The 12,488-nt window shown below is 34.7% G+C and overlaps 1 pseudogene; it reads right to left on the reverse strand.

The window, feature by feature from the left end:
• Positions 1-2,058: 2,058 nt before the first annotated feature.
• LOC127186629 (zinc finger protein OZF-like) lies at positions 2,059-3,753 on the reverse strand (annotated as a pseudogene).
• Between the last annotated feature and the right edge of the window lie 8,735 nt (positions 3,754-12,488).

A 12,488-nucleotide genomic window follows, 5' to 3' on the forward strand; every position in this document is an offset into this window, starting at 1 on the left:
ACCTCCAGAGCGTGAAATGGTCTTCTGGTTGAAGTTTGTAGAGGATTCTAATTTCCAAGGAACTTGGATATAGATCATGTGGAATTGGCAACACATTAATGCTCTGGGACTGTAGATATAAAAAAATGTATGGAACTGCATTCTTAGCTGGACAAGAGGCCAAGCCCACAGAATATAAACTGAGGCAGCAACTCAGGCCTATCACTGTGGAATTGTAATATCCTAACCTGAAAATTGCTGAAAGAACTAATGATGACACCTCCAACTCAGGCTTAACTGTGACCCACCATTCAATCAGTCCTTCTTGCTGACAGTGATGCTGTTGATCCCCCATAATGTAGAAAACAGATACATCAAGCAGGTCATCTTCCACAGTACAGACAAACACCTGCTTCTTCAACAAAGGTGTACTGTAAGCATTGGCTTAAAACTTCATTGAAAATTGGTACCTAGAGGAAAATATATCCTGTTGAGGATACCTCCGAGGACTTCATTTTCTCAATCTAATGTTAAAATTCTCAGGGTCAGGAAATACTCTATAAAAACATTAAGCAACTTACCTATAGCTTCCAGATTGTAGCATCGGCTACCATATCATGGGATGTAGTGTTAGATGCAGGTTACTTTCCAAGACAATAGTTATAGCTTGAAAATCAACATTTCATCCTCTATGACTATGTTTAGCAGCAATTTTTATCTGTACTTGAGTTGAACAAACATTTCATATGAATTTGTGTCACTTGGATTTGAATATTATTACAAGAGAGGTAGTATTTGTACACAAATAACAATATTAGGTCATCTGTTTGAATCATAAATAATACCTTAATATATTTGAAATTAAATATGAAGCCTGCAAGATTCATTTTACTGAATCACAAAATGTGTAATTTAAAGTAAATACAACCTGTTAACTTATAATATTGAGCACCCATTAATAATGCATTCATAAAATATTTTACATTTTTAAATTATATATACTGCAATATCTCAGTAATGCTATGTATAGACATTTAGATAACATTTTTGAGGTAATTTTTGGTTTTAATGTTGTCAGAAAAAAAGCCCTAGAGAACACATGCACCATGTCCCAATTACATATGATCAGACTTAGCATTTGCTAAAAGATGGGCTAATTATGTATGAGTATGGGCGAGGAACATTTAACTCATCTTCGTAGCTACAGGTTCTTTAGGAAAACAATATTTTGGATCAAATTTTATGAGGAAGAATGCAAAGATTGACAATATTTCACATACACAATGAACATCAACATATGGACCATAGAAAGAATTGTTTCTGTAAAGCCTGAATCATACCTCCCCACAATGGATCCAAATGGCAATGGTTTTTCCACAAAACACAAACACTCCCATTTTAGTACACTCACTGTTTCCACTGCTCCTCATATATTCTCTTCCAAATGGTTGTCTTACAATTTTTCTAAAGGGTCAAATATGTCTTTTGTGATATTTTTAATTATTCTTTGTAGAATGAATGATATGTACAACAACATCCCAACATATAATGAATATTAATCACAGCAATGTACAATTAATAGAACACAGTGGTAATATATTTATTAGTAATTGTGATAAAATAGGGATTAATTTCAGATTTTCAAGTATCTATAATGTATACTCTATAAAAAGCCCAAAGACTACAGCACAATTATTTTCATATAGAATATATCTTACAAATGTCAGTATTCTACCATACTAAACTAGACAGAACATTATGTAAGAGATAACATTAGGATAGATATTAGTAATATTATCATGCCTTAAATTCTTACATTTTAGAATATTATTTCTTTAGTCAATTTTTACATGAATTCTATTGTATTACTATTCAATGACAGCATATTAAAACTGCACAAAACATTTTTCCTATTTATTTTTGAAATAACACAATAAATATAAGCTGTATTTCTGGGCAATGTGTTTCCAACTCTTTCCAAGGATTAAAATTTCTGGTAAGGGTTATCTGATAATGAGTAAGATTTCAATATTGTTTATATACTTACAACTATTTTTCTCATTTAGAAACCATGTTTCTTCAATGAACACTGGGACAGTAATTACCTTTCCAGTTAGACTCTTGTATGAAACTTCTTTGTGCTCTAAAGTTTGAGCTTAAGCAAAAGGATTTGCCACATTCTTCACATTTATAAGGTTTGTCTCCAGTTTGTATGCTCTGTAGTCTTTGAAGATATGATTTCTGGGTAAAGGACATTCCATTCTTTATATTAATAAGGTATGTCTTGAGTATTAACTCTGTGGTGAGGTTGAAGAGTTGAGGACTTCCAAAAGTGTTTTCTGTATTACTTACACTTATAAGGCTGTTTTCCAGTATGGATTCCTTGATGAATTTGGAGATTTGAGGACCAGGTAAAACACCTCCCACATTCTCTATATTTTTAATGTTTATATCTAGTGTGGGTTCTGTCATGAACCTGGTAGTGGTGTAATGAATCTGTAGTGATGACTTGGTAAAGATTTTCCCACATTCATTACATTTGTAATATTTTCTCCAGTATAAATTCTGTGGTGGGCTTGAACCTTTGATTTCTGTGTAAATGATTTCCAACACTGATTATATTTATATAGTTTGTGTCCATATTTATATGGATTCTTTGATGACATTGGAGAGTTGGGTACTGTGTAAATGAATTCCCACACTTATTATATTTGTAAAGTTTTTCTTACGTATGGATTCTTTGATGAACTTTAAGTGTGGAAGACACTTTAAATGATTTCTCACACTTATTACATTTATATGGTTTGTCTCCAGTATGGATTCTTTGATGATATTGGAGACTTGAGTACTGGGTAAAAGATTTCCCACACTCATTACACTTGAAAGGTTTTTCTCCAGTATGAATTCTTTGATGACGTTGGAGATTTGAGTACTGGGTAAAGGATTTCCCACACTCATTACATTTGTAAGGTTTTACTCCAGTATGGATTCTTTGATGAACATTAATTGTTGAGGACATTCTGAATGATTTCTCACACTTACTACATTTATGTGTTTTGTCTCAAGTATGGATTCTTTGATGATATTGGGGACTTGAGTACTGGGTAAACGATTTCCCACATTCATTACACTTGAAAGGTTTTTCTCCAGTATGGATTCCTTGATGAACTTGGAGATTTGAGTAGTCGGTAAAGGATTTCCCACACTCACTGCATTTGTAAGGTTTTCTCCAGTGTAGATTCTTTGATGACCTTTTAGTGTTGAGGACAGTCTAAAGGATTTCTCACAGTTATTACATTTATATGGTTTGTCTCCAGTATGAATTCTTTGATGACCTTTGAGATTTGAGTACTGGGTAAAAGATTTCCCACACTCATTGCACTTGAAAGGTTTTTCTCCAGTATGGATTCCTTGATGAACTCAGAAATTTGAGTACTCAGGAAAGTATTTCCCACACTCATTCCATTTGTAATGTTTATCTCTTGTGTGAATTCTGTAGTGAACATGAAGACGTGAGGAGTTGGTAAAGGATTTCCCACACTCACTACATTTATAAGGATATTCTTGGGAATGAATACTTTGATGATACTGGAGATCAGAGGATGATTTAAATGATTCCCCACATTCATTATATTTGTGACATTTTTGCCCAGTATTAATGTTGTGGTAAGCTTGATGTTTTGAGGACTGTGTAAATGATTTCTTGCTCTTAGTAAATTTATAAGTTTTGTCTCCAATGTGGATTCTTTGATGAACATGAAGTTTTGAGGACATGGTAAATGATTTTCCACACAGTTTACATTTATAAAATTTGCATCCCATATGTATTCTGTGTTGACCTTTAGGGCCACTACTTAATATTTTCCTATTTCTGGGCAGAATTGAATTGTATTTCAAAATTTGTTGTAAACCTTTTATCAGAGGAGCCTCCAATTGTGAAATTTGAATGGCACAGTCTGAGTTCTCTCAGAAGAAGCTGGAGCTTCTTGATCTTCTGTTTCAGAGATGAAACACATGTATTTTTCACACAGATCATTTCCATAATCACTTGTTTTATGAACTTCACTGTCACATGAATATACCCATAACTTCTTTCTATCTTGTTCTGAAAGGCCACTACAACCAAATATTCTTGGTATTTCTTTCAGGAAAGAATCTTGGGTACACTCTTTTGTGAATTGCTTCTTGGTATGGTAAGAAGACAAAACTGAAAGAAATGAAAGCAAATCACTATATGATATTTCAGATGCATATTAATATAATATAGATATATATTATATAAAATGGCATTATCCTGTGGATCATAGCAAAATGGTACAACACAGAACTGCAGCAATTGTTCTCCAAAGAAACAAATGTCCTGATCATAATGAAAGTTAGAAGACATTTCATGAACTATCATATATTTTATAATATATATGAATGTCTTCATTAATTATTAAGTGTAACAGATAATGTCAAGCAAAATTGTTGTAACTATCACACATGAATAGAAACCTACTCTTCACTGTGACTCTCAATTAACAACATGGACACCAATCATTATTCTAAATACATGAGGAAATTAATGACAGAAATGAGCAACTACAACACTTTTTTCAGCATGTCATCCTAATGCAAGATTAATCAATGATTTTAAAATCAGGGAGGATATTAATAAGAATGCAAGAAAAAACATGAAAATAATTGAGTGTATAATGTAAAAACCAGGCTCAGTACATGAAAATACAAGTTTTCAATTTTTTAACAAACCTTAAGGATTATTCACTGAGACTAATAAGTTCATTAGAAACCAAAGAATTCTTACCAAGTTAAATATTTTGATGTGCCTAAAATCAATTTTGAATCCACAGTCCTATACATGTATCTTTATTGTAAATTAAAATAAGATATTCCAGACCTGATATTTGAACAAATATAACTTAAAAGATATTTTTTATCCAAGTGAAGATTTATTACATTCCCCTTTACTTTTTTTCCCTCCAGCATCACTCGGGTAACATCCTATGGTCCCTACTCTCAATCTCAAGTTGAAAACGTGTTTTACTTAGAATTTTCTTCTATCTCTTTTTTGTGTTTTTGGTGTTTGTGTGTGTGTGTGTGTGTGTGTGTGTGTGTGTGTGTGTGTGTGTAGATATCTGTACTTACAAGTACATAAAAAGACCTCTGTGTGTGTTCTTCTTTTTCATGATTGTATATTGTTTAACATATGAACACTATTCATTTGAAATTCCATACTGCAGATGGAATGTATTTGGAAACTAATTTTTATTTCTATAACACTCATTTGTTTGGTATAGTTATATGGAGAAGGATAGGATAAATATAGGTAATATAATGTGAGAAATAGGGAAGAGTTTTCCAACTGGAAGGGAACAAATGATAAATATAAAAGAAGAAGAAATATTTTTTACAAATATTTCAAAGGTAGAGTTCCAAGATGTTGCTACAAAGCATGCATAGTGTGTGAGTAGCAGGGATGGAGAAAGTGTGGACCAAGTGAGTAGCCAAGTTGTGGACTCAAAAACAGCAATGCCTGTATTTCCTGGATAATAGGAGGCATCCTAAGAACAACGGACACAACAACCAGGCCCCATATGGATGATACCCAGGATCAAGAGGTTTTAGTCACCCAGTACCTTCCAGACTACCCAAACCTGGGTTCCAGAGACACATGGCTACAGCTACTGACCTGCACAAAAACAGCTTCTGGAAACCAGGGACACGGTTTGAGCCTCTGTCCTGCAGTTCCACTTGTCTCAATGTTAATATCTGCTGTACAAGAGGAGTAGACAGAGTCTCATTCTAAAGTTGAGGACTCCAGCAGTCATGGAGTCTGAGAACCAGGAGCTCAGTGAGTGCAGAGGAAGCAATGTCTCATGTTCCCTAGAGAAAAAATGGGATCCAAGATGCTAGAAGAAACACTTCCATATGCTGACTTCCTGGATATTCCTGGAATCATGAGAAACAGACCAGACTATTTTTGATGGTGCTAATACCCACCTTGAAGAGACCTGCCAGATCTGAGGACCACACATGTCACACACTCATATCCCAATCACATGACTCTAGGTCCAACTGGAACACAGCCTGATGTGAACATTTATTGGCTATTTGAGTAGATCCAGATCTCAGCATATGAACAATGGCTCCTCCTGCATGCTCTAGAAGCCCAGAGATCTCCAGGAACAACCAGTCAAAGCAAGTAACCACCAGATGGCTAAAGGGCAGCAAAACTCAGGGCTATAGGGCACAAAAACAATCCAACTACCATAATACAAAATGACTTGGATATACAAACACAGCTGAAAGTCAGGAAAATGGCCTTAAATCTATGCTTATGAATAAGATAAAGTCCTTTTAAAAAGATATAAATAAATCCCTCCAAGAAATATAGGAAAATATTATCAAACAGGTGAAGAACATTAATAAAATGGTTCAAGATCTGAAAAGGAAAATAGAATAAATGAAGTAAACACAACTGATGAAAAACTGGAGTTGGAAAACGTAAAGAAAAGAACAGAAAATGAAGAGGTAAGCATCACCAACAAAATATGAGAGATAGAGGAGAAAATCTCAGGCACCGAAAACAAAATCAAAGAAATAGATACATCTGTCAAAGAAAATATCAAATTGAAAAAAGTTCCTTATATGAAACCTCCAAGAAATCAAGAACACAATGAAAAGACAAAACATAAGAATAAGTATAATAGGAATATACAAAAGAGAAGATGACAAGCTCCAAGACCAGAAAATATTTTCAACAAAACTGAATAAGGAATTTTGTCCAACTAAAGAGACAGATACCTTTAAACATACAAAAGGCTTACAAAGCAACAAATATTTTTGACCAGAAAAGAAAACCCTCTTGACACCTAATAGTAAAAACATGAAATGTACAGAACAAAGAAAAAGTAGTAAAGGCTGGAAGGGAAAACCATCAAATAGCATAGTAAGGTAGACCTATCAGAATTATACATTACTTTGCAACAGATAATTAAATCCCAGAAGGGCCTGGACACATTTCTTGCATACCCTAAAATATCACAGATATCATCCAAGACTAGAATTTCAATCATGCTACATGGGGAAAACAAGTTACTCTATGACAAGACCAAATTCAAACTATCTATGCAAAAACCTAGCCCTAGGGAGAGAGTAGAAGAAAATCTCCAATGCAAAGAGGTTAACTATACGTAAGAAAATACACAATATAAATAACGTTACTACAACACCACCAAAAGAAAACAAACATATTACCACCATCAACAGCAAAGTAAAAGCAAATAAAAATCTTGGGTCATTAATAACTTTCAACATCAATGGATTCAATTCTCTGATAAAAAGACAGAAGATAAAAGAATGGATGTGTAAACTAGACCAAACATTCTGCTACATACAATAATCCTACCTCAGCAATAAATTTTAATTCAGAGTAAAAGTTTGGAAAAACATTTTCCAAGTAAACAGCCACAAGAATAAGCAGGAGTAGCCATTCTAATATCTAATAAAAGAGACGTTCAATGAAAAAATAATCAGAGGATTAATGAAAGCGATGTCATGAATCAAGTCGACCTAACAGGTATCTCTAGAACTTTCCACTTAAGCACAACAGAATATACATTCTTCTCAGAACCATATGGAACATTCTACAATATAAAACCATATAATTGGTCACAAAGCAGTCCAAAACATATATAGGAAAAATGCATTAACACCTTCTATTTTAGCAGATAATCATGGATAAAAGCTAGAATTTGACAACAATAGACATAACAAAAACCTTATACACATGTGGAACCTCCCAGTATTTACTGAATAAACAAAAAAAATCAGTCTTCCTTAAATTTAGTGAAAGTATTACACAACGAAAGCAATGCTAAAAGAAAATTTCCTAGGCTTCTGTACCCTCATAAAGAAATTGTAGAGATCTCCCATTGGCAACTTACCAGTTCATGTGAATGCTATAGAGAAGCAAACACAATCAAGAGGAATGGTTTGCAGGAAATAACATCAGGGCTGAAATCAGTAAGTTAATTAGAAACAAAGAACAATACAAAGAATCAATGAAATTAGAGCTTGGTTCACAGAGAAAATTAAAAAAAAAATAGATAATATCTTAGACAATATCCAAATCAGCAAACTCAAAAATGAAAAGGGAGCCATAACAACAGATACTTAGGAAATCCAAAGACTCATTAGGTCTTATGTCAGAAGCCTGTACTTCAAAAAATTGGAAAAATCTAAGTAAAATGGACCATTTTCTTGATAAATTTCAGATACCAAAATTATATCATAAATAAGTAGTCAATTTAAATAGTCCTATAATCCCTAAGTAAATTGAAGCAATCATTAAAAGTTCCCATCTGAAAAGCCCTGACCCTGATGGATACAGTACAGAATTCTAACAGATTTTCAAAGAACTAATAAAAATACTCCTGAAATTATTGCACAAAATATAAACAGAAGGGATTTTGCAAAACCCAACAGATGACAAAGGGGTAATATACAAATTATATAAAGAACTGAAGGAATTGAATACCATCAAACTAAATAATCCAACTAAATATGGGTACACAGCTAAAATGATAATTCTCATCAGATGAATCTTTAATGTCTGAGAATCACCTAAAGAAGTGCTCAACATCTTTAATAATCAGGGAAATGTAAATAAAAATGATTCTAAGATTATATCCTACACCCAGCAGATTGATGAAAATTAAAACCTCAAGTGGTAACACATGCTGGCAAGGATGTGAAGAAAGTGGAACATTCTTGCATTGCAGGTAGGAATGGATCTTCTATGACATCTTTGAAAACCAATATGGTGCTATCTCAGAAAATTGGGAATAGCTCTACCTCACAACCCAGCTGTACCAATTCTGAGTATATACTCCAAGTGTGCTCCAATGTACATCAAAGAGATTTGCTTAACTGTGTTAACATGAGATTTAGTCCTAAGAGACAGAGACAGAAACAACGTAGATACCACTCAACTAAACAATGAATAAAGAAACTGTGGTACCATGGAGGCGAGAATGTGGGGAGAGAGGAACACTCCTTCATTGCTGATGGGAATGCAAACTACTACAGCCACTTTGGAAATCTATCTGGTGCTATCTGAGAAAACTGGGAATAGGGCTTCCTCAAAACCCAGCTATTCCACTCCTTGGAATATACCCAGAAGATGCTCCTGGGCACAACAAGAAATTTTGCTCAACCATGCTCATAGCAGCCTTATTCATAACAGCCAGAACATGGAAACAGCCTAAGTGTTCCTCTGTAGAAGAATGGTTAAAAAAAAACTGTGGTACATATACCCTATGAAATACTACTCAGCTATGAAAAACAAGGAATTCCCAAAATTTGTGGATAAATGGATTGAGCTACAAATGATCATAATGAGTGAGTTAACCCAGAAGCAGAAAGAATCAAATGGTATATACTCACTTATATCTGCATACTAGCCCAAGGGGCATGTCCCACGAAAGCCTTCACTTAACAGGAAATTGGGACAGAGGTGAGGACATCCTATTAGGACTCCAGATGAGAGAAGCGTGGGAGAATAGCAAAGTAGAAGGATCCAGAGGGTCCTAGAAACCTACAAGAAGAACATTATGATAGGCAGATTTGGGCCCAGGGGTCCCACTCAAACTAAGGCACCAGCCAAGGACAATACAGGCGGTAAATTTTAAGCCCCTACACAGATCTAGCCAATGGGCAGAACATTCTCCGCCATTGAGTGGAGAGTGGGGTATGGCTTCCACAAGTATTCTGATGCCTCATATTTGACCATGTCCCCTGTAGGGTGAGACCTGGTGGCACTCAGTGGAAGGATAGCAGGCTACCAAGAAGAGACTTGATACCCTATGAGCATATACAGGGGGAGGAAATGCACCTCAGGAACAGTCATACGGGAGGGGAATAAGGGGAAAATGGGACGGAATGATGAATGGGAGGATAAGGGATGGGATAACCATTGAGATGTAACAAGTATAAATAAATAAAAAAATAAAGAAACTGAGGTACAATGAGATTATGGGATACTACTCAGCTATTAAAAACAAGGACACCATAAAATTTGTAGTTAAAGGCATGGAAGTATAAAAGATCATCTATAATGAGGTAACCCACAAACAGAAAAACCAGCATTGTATGTACTCACTTATATGTGAAATTTCACCCAATAGAACAGGATAACCATACACAATTCAATGGCCCAAAGAAGATATGGACAAGGAGAACCAAAAGATATTGGTGCTTAAATATCAAACTAAATGAGAAATACAAGTGACCACTGAAGACATTGCAAAGAAGGAACTGTGTAGGAGAGGGAATGCTAGAAAAACATGAGGGTGGAGATCAGAGCTGGTGAGAGTAGGGGAAGTAGGATAGAATGTATGAAAGGAAAAGAAAAATTATATTTAAAGGCATCTCCATGACAAACTGGAGGCCTAGGACAGGGTAGGCTTCTAGGAGTGTATGAGAGTGATTCTAGCTGAGACTTGTGGTAGGAGAAGTCATGGAGATGCAAGAGGTTGAACTTTAATTAGACAGGACTACTAATGGAGGTAGGGGAACACCAACACATCCACAAATATTTTGAATTAAAATTTACCCAGAGATAAAGATAGAGCAGGTGGTGAGGAAATTTCCAACCTATGCCAGTCACAACCTGCAACACATCCCATAGCAGAGAACCAATCCTGATACTATTGTGGATACTCTGCTCTTGCAGATTGGAGTCAGGCATTGCTGTCCTCTGAGTGGCTCCACCCAGAAGCAGATCAATACAGATGCTGAAAATCACAGTGAAGCACTGGGTAAAGCACAACGAGTCATGTGAAAGAGACAGCAGGATAAAAGGATGTGGAAGGGACAGGGTCATCACAAGAAGACCACCAGAGCCAACTAATCTGGGCCAAGTATGGATTGCAGAGACTGAGGCATCAATCAAAGACCATGCATCGACTGGACCTAGGCCCTCAACAGAGATGGCGCCACAGGATATATCATATTTCATGGGGATCCCCCAATAAAGTGACTGAGAACTATTTTTGACATGGAATTTTTTCCTACTTTTCAATCATTTCCCAGGGGCAGGCTACAAAGGAAGAGGTTGGGCTCAGTGACTTGATGTGCTGGTGTGGTTTGTTGCTCTTCTCTTCCCTTTTATGAGAAGTAGGGAAAGGAGATGGGGGAAGAGAGAAGAAAAGTGGAACCAGGAAGAAAGGGAACGAATTTCAGTGTTTAATGCAAGCAAGCAAAGAAACAAATAAATAAATTACTTATTAAATAAAGGTTATGTAGGTAAAATCCCATGAAATTTTTGTTTTACATTTTCACAAATTATACAAAAATACATATGAATATATATATTATACATTATACATGTAGGATGTATATATGTGTGTGTGTGTGTGTATGTGTGTGTGTGTGTGTGTGTGTGTGTGTGTGTGTGTGTTTATCACTAGGGATGACAGTGTTGTTGAAAAGAATCACAGACCAACAAAAACCTGAGTACAGCTGCAAGAAATATCCTATCAAATTTTATGTATAAAATCATCATTAGAAATTAAGGATACTTTGATCTTCTCTATCCTATGATTATTCTATGAAAGTCATCATAATGTTTTTGCTCTAGATTTGATTTCTACAAGTATATTTTAGAGGTAATGAGGAAATGGAGATCCTTCTATATTTCCTGATTTTAATGGAGTTAGTTTTATTTTCTCTCCATACACCACAATGTTGTTGCCACAATGCTTGTGGCAAACCTCTTTAGTTTTTAGAACTCTAATGTAATGATGATGTATTTTGTCAAAGACCTATGAAACTATCATGAGATTATCATGAGGTAGTTATGTGGTAGTCTCTTTACACTTTATTATTATTATTATTATTATTATTATTATTATTATTATTATTATTATTATTATCATTCTGATATGTCTTATTATATTTTGAAAATATATTGCTGACAAATTTTGCAGCAATTTTCATAAAGATTACTTGTACAAACATTTTTGATTAGTTTTATACCAACCTTATAGTGGATTGTTAAAGTAAAAAAAATGGTAAAGTTGCTTGAATTTCTAATCTGAAGAAAATTTGAAGGACCCTGGCTTTAATTCGAACTGGATAGTCTGCTAAACTCTGCCCTGAACACATGTAAAAAAAAATCAGTGTAAATGGTAAATGTGGAACTTCAAAGAACAAATATTACATATTTTCTTTAGTGTGGTATGTTAGGTTTTAAAACTTGGATATTTTATTTAGAGTATCTATGGTCAGGTAGCTATTTAGGTATTAAAAGATTTTCTATTGTTTTTCACACAAGAAAACTATAAGGATAGTGTCATAAAGAAAAAATAATATCAAGTGTGGGACACAAAACAGAACAGAATTATAGAGGTCAAGAACACACTACTAGCATAGTTTTAAAGTTATATTTCTGTATCGCCTTTATGTGTGGGAGCATACATGTAACCACGGAATAGTTAGTAGAA

This window comes from Acomys russatus, unplaced genomic scaffold, assembly GCF_903995435.1.
Source record: "Acomys russatus unplaced genomic scaffold, mAcoRus1.1, whole genome shotgun sequence".
NCBI classification, from domain to species: Eukaryota; Metazoa; Chordata; class Mammalia; order Rodentia; family Muridae; genus Acomys; species Acomys russatus.